The sequence below is a fragment of the Ictidomys tridecemlineatus genome, unplaced genomic scaffold (assembly GCF_052094955.1).
Source record: "Ictidomys tridecemlineatus isolate mIctTri1 unplaced genomic scaffold, mIctTri1.hap1 Scaffold_215, whole genome shotgun sequence".
NCBI lineage: Eukaryota > Metazoa > Chordata > Mammalia > Rodentia > Sciuridae > Ictidomys > Ictidomys tridecemlineatus.
Window position 1 is genome coordinate 241,285 of NW_027521854.1, and position 5,310 is coordinate 246,594.

General features: G+C 42.1%; 1 pseudogene; it reads left to right on the forward strand.

The window, feature by feature from the left end:
* Window positions 1–2,263: 2,263 nt before the first annotated feature.
* LOC144373034 (F-box-like/WD repeat-containing protein TBL1XR1 pseudogene) lies at window positions 2,264–4,346 on the forward strand (annotated as a pseudogene).
* Window positions 4,347–5,310: the final 964 nt, after the last annotated feature.

Here is a 5,310-nt window from a genome sequence, read left to right on the forward strand (position 1 = left end):
GAAAAGATAGCTTCTTCAACAAATGATGCTGGGAAAACTGGAAATCCATATGCAAATAAAATTAAGCCCCTATCTCTCATCATGCACAAAACTCAAAGTAGATCAAGGACCTTGGAATCAGACCAGAAACCCTGCACCTAGTTAAAGAAAAAGTAATTCCAAATTTTCATCATGTCAGATTAGGCCCTGATTTCCTTGACACGACTCCTATAGTTCAAGAAATAAAATCAAGAATCAATAAATTGGAGAGATTCAAACTGAAAATCTTTTTCTCAGCAAAAGAAAAAATCAGTAAGGTGAAGAGACAACCTACAGAATGTGAGCCAATTTTAACCACATGCACATCAGACGTAGCACTGATCTCCAGGACATATAAAGAACTCAAAAAAACTTAACACCAAAAAACCCAAATAACTCAATCGATAAGTGTGTAAAAGAAGAAATACAAATGACCAAACAACTATATGAAAAAAAAAATGTTCAAAAGTGTTAGCATTAGGGAAATGCAAATCAAAACTGTCTGGAGATTTGATCTCATTCCAGTGAGAATGGCAATTATCAAGAATACAACTAATAATAAATGTTGGCAAGGATGTGGGGGAAAAGATGCATTCATACAATATTGGTAGGACTGCAAATTAGTGCAACCATTCTGGGAAACAGTATTCAGAGTCCTCAAAATCTAGAAATGAAATGACCATATGATCTTGTTGTCCCACTCCTTGGTATATATCCGAAAGTTCTAAACTCAGCATACTACAGGGATGCAAGAATATCAATGTTTACCGCAGCACAATTCACAATAACCAAGTTTTGGAACCAAACTGGGTGCCTTTCAACAAATGAAAGAATAAAGAAAATGTGGTATATATACACACAGTGGAATATTATTCGTCCATAAAGAATGACTTTATGACATTTTCTAATAAATGGATGGAACTAGAGACTCTCATATTAAGTGAAATGAGCCAGACTCCAAGAGTAAAAGTCAAATGTTTCCTCTGATACACAGAAGCTAATCCAAAATAAGGAGGGTAGGGAGAAAGAGAGAGAAAGAAAAACAGTGGGGGGAGAGATTCCATAAAAATAGAGGAAAGTTCAGTAGAGTCAATCAAGGGAATTGAGAGGGAGGAAGGAGAGGTGAGATAAAGGAAGAACAGTGGAATGAATCTGACTGAACTTTTGTGTCAACGTACGTAAATATTCCAGTGAATCTCAACATCAAGTATATCCACAGACACTGATTAATAATATGTGTATGTATACACACAAAAAAATGCAGAAAGTTCAGTAGAATAATAGAATAGAGGGAAAGGAGCACAGGAGACATGAGGCGGGAGAGTGGAAGTGCTTGGGACTGAACTAGAGCAAATTTTATCCCATGCTTTTGTGATTATGTCAAAATGTATCCTAATGCTATATATAACTAAAAGGAATCAATAAAAAATAAAATGGTTATTTTAATTTAATGGTGTGATAATTCTGGAAACAAGTGCTCCTACTTCCCCAGGTTTAGCTAGGTTTGTTTGTTTATTAGTGCTGGAGAGAGCTTTACCATGAATACCATCCTCATTCAAATCATTATTGGTGAGCTGTGGCTGTGGCTCAGTGGTAGAGCATTTGCCAAACATGAGTGAGACACTGGGTTTGATTATCAACACCACATATAAATAAACGAAATAAAAGTACTGTGTCCATCTGCAATTTAAATTTTAAAAATGTTTTTTAAAAAATATCCTCAGTTGAGCGCCTCGGCAGCGGGCCTGGAGGGAAGGCGGGAGCCAGCCTGCGGAGCCGCTCCCCCCCCCCCCCCAAGCCGTGCCGCCGCCGGCGTCCGCGCGCCCCTCCCCCGCCGGCCCCTCCCCCGCGCGCCCGCCCGCCCGGCGCAGCGCAGGCCGCTCGGGTTTGTTTTGCTGTGCGGCGGCGGCCGCCGCCGCCGCCGCCGCCGCCGCCGCCGCCGCCGCCGCCGCCCTCGCGAGCTCATTTGTGCCTGGCTGGTCCCCATTCCTCTCTCCCCAGTGTTGAGTGTCTGAGCCATTGGCTGGTCCGAACCGTTTGGCTCTTTCCCTTAGTAACAGCTTTTACCTTCTGCCTCAATTCCTCTCCCCGCCGGCGCCCTTCCCCCGCGCGCCGCCTCCCCCTGCCGCCGGCCACGTGCGCCCCCGCCCCTCCCCCCGCGGCGGGAGCACCTCCGCTCGCCACCTGGGGACCCGCGCCTTGCTCCCCGCCCCCGCCCGCCCGCGCCCATCCCCCGCGCCCTCCGCTCGACGGGGTTATAATTGCCTCTCACCCCCCGGAGGGGTTATTTTGGGGGTGGTTGGAGGCGGTGGCGGCGGCGGCGAGGACGGGAATTTCCTTGTGCCTCCATTCCCGGGAGGGGGGAGCGGCGTTGGAGGCCACCGTTTCCAGAATCAGGAACAGCTTCTTGTGATCGGTGGTACAGGATCTTCAGTTGCGCATCCCTACATCAATGCACTGCCAATGGGTTATATCCTGTGTTGTGACCTCATGGTTTAAGTGGGAATAAAGATGAGTATAAGCAGTGATGAGGTCAACTTCTTGCAAGAGTCAGGGTTTTCTCATTCAGCATTTACCTTTGGTATAGAAAGCCATATAAGTCAGTCTAATATAAATGGTGCACTCGTCCCACCTGCTGCATTGATTTCTATCATCCAGAAAGGTCTACAGTATGTAGAGGCAGAAGTTAGTATTAACGAGGATGGTACCTTGTTTGATGGTCGACCCATAGAGTCTCTGTCCCTGATCGATGCCGTAATGCCTGATGTAGTACAAACAAGACAACAAGCTTATAGAGATAAGCTTGCACAGCAACAGGCAGCAGCTGCTGCAGCTGCCGCAGCTGCCGCAGCTGCCACCAACCAACAAGGATCTGCAAAAAATGGAGAAAACACAGCAAATGGGGAGGAGAATGGAGCACATACTATAGCAAATAATCATACTGATATGATGGAAGTGGATGGAGATGTTGAAATCCCTCCTAATAAAGCAGTCGTGTTATGGGGCCATGAATCAGAAGTTTTTATCTGTGCCTGGAACCCTGTTAGTGATCTCCTAGCATCAGGGTCTGGTGACTCAACAGCAAGAATATGGAATCTTAGTGAAAATAGCACTAGTGGCTCCACACAGTTAGTACTTAGACATTGTATACGAGAAGGAGGGCAAGATGTTCCAAGCAACAAAGATGTGACATCTCTAGATTGGAATAGTGAAGGTACACTTCTAGCAACCGGTTCATATGATGGATTTGCCAGAATATGGACTAAAGATGGTAATCTTGCTAGCACCTTAGGGCAGCATAAAGGCCCTATATTTGCATTAAAATGGAATAAAAAAGGAAATTTCATCCTGAGTGCTGGAGTAGATAAGACTACAATTATTTGGGATGCACATACTGGTGAAGCCAAGCAACAGTTTCCTTTTCATTCACACCGGCATTGGATGTTGACTGGCAAAGCAACAATACCTTTGCTTCTTGTAGTACAGATATGTGCATTCACGTCTGCAAATTAGGACAAGACAGACCTATTAAAACATTCCAGGGACATACGAATGAAGTAAATGCTATCAAATGGGACCCAACTGGCAATCTCCTGGCCTCCTGTTCTGATGACATGACTTTGAAGATATGGAGTATGAAACAAGACAATTGTGTCCATGATTTGCAAGCACATAATAAAGAAATTTATACTATTAAATGGAGTCCAACAGGACCAGGGACAAATAATCCAAATGCCAACCTTATGTTAGCAAGTGCATCCTTCGATTCTACCGTTAGGTTATGGGATGTAGACCGAGGAATTTGCACCCATACTTTGACAAAACACCAAGAGCCTGTGTACAGTGTAGCTTTCAGTCCTGATAGCAGGTATCTGGCAAGTGGTTCTTTTGACAAATGTGTGCACATCTGGAACACACAGACAGGTGCTCTAGTTCACAGCTATAGGGGAACAGGTGGAATTTTTGAAGTTTGCTGGAATGCAGCAGGAGACAAAGTTGGAGCCAGTGCATCAGATGGTTCAGTTTGTGTATTAGACCTTCGGAAATAGCGCTACTAGTTGGAAGCCATGGACCGACTATGAATGTGTACATAGCCAAAATGACTGTCCCTGACCCACGTACTGCTATAGTCCCACTTGAACCATGGCCAGTCCACTACAGCCAAATCTAAAAGAAATATATACATACAGTGTATATAAACAAAATTGCACCCTGAAGATGACAGAGTTTTGTCACAGCTTGTGAATTCTGTTCACCAAGTGCTGGAATCTAATCTGCTGTGCCCCTAAAATAGCATTTAGAAGTTTGGATATGAAAAACAGAAGAAAGAGATATACGTTATAAAAGCAGACCATACATACATGTACCAGTTTTTGGATACTAATGACAGCCTTGTCTCCCCCTTTGAATCAGCAGACACCATGGATTATATTCTTTTGTTTCCTTTCAGTAGTGAGCAGTTTGTATGTACAGAGAAAATGGACTTAAAAAAAAAAAACTTGCAGCAGTAGTTTGTTCTTGCTTTTAAATTTTGTTTTTGGTTTAGATTATGGATGCATGAAGTAAGGGAGTGAATCAGTTTCTTGTTTATATTTTTTTCACCTTTTAAACAAAAAAAAAATCTTAAAAATATTTTAATGCATTCTTTTGAAGAGATTAATGTTTGGTACATTTTATGGCTCCCAGAGCATATATTCAATTGGTGCATATTGTGGAAGGAAGGGGGAATTTGAAATTAAATGAAAACATATGACTTGGGTCATGGCAATCTGTAAGACACATCAGTAAAAGGGTATTATGCTCTGTTTTTTTTTTGTTGTTGTTGTTGTTGTTGTTTGTTTGTTTTCTGGTTCTTTTTTTTGTGATGTGGCTTAAATACAATAGTTTCATTTTTGGGACATGTTTCTGCCAATTAAAGACTAGAAGGGCACAAATTTTTTTTTAAATACCATAGAGAAGATACATTTTAAAAAAATCTTCTGATGTTTTGTAGCCATAACTGAATTATGGTTAAAATGTGCACTATTGTGAAAAGGAGCAAAGTAGTTTTGGGTTTTTTGTTGTCTATTTGTTTTGCTTTGTTTTCTAAGAGATTAAAACGTTTCTGGATAAGGATTAGCTTCTCAAAGTGTCCATCATTCTGTATAGAAGCTTAACTATGTAATGTAACCAAACTCCAGTATTAAGAATCTCTCATGTTGTTTTTCTTTTATACAAAGCAAGATAACGGCATATAACACTGCCATTACATGGCAAAATGCTTGCTACCTTAGTTTAAAAAACAATCTTTAA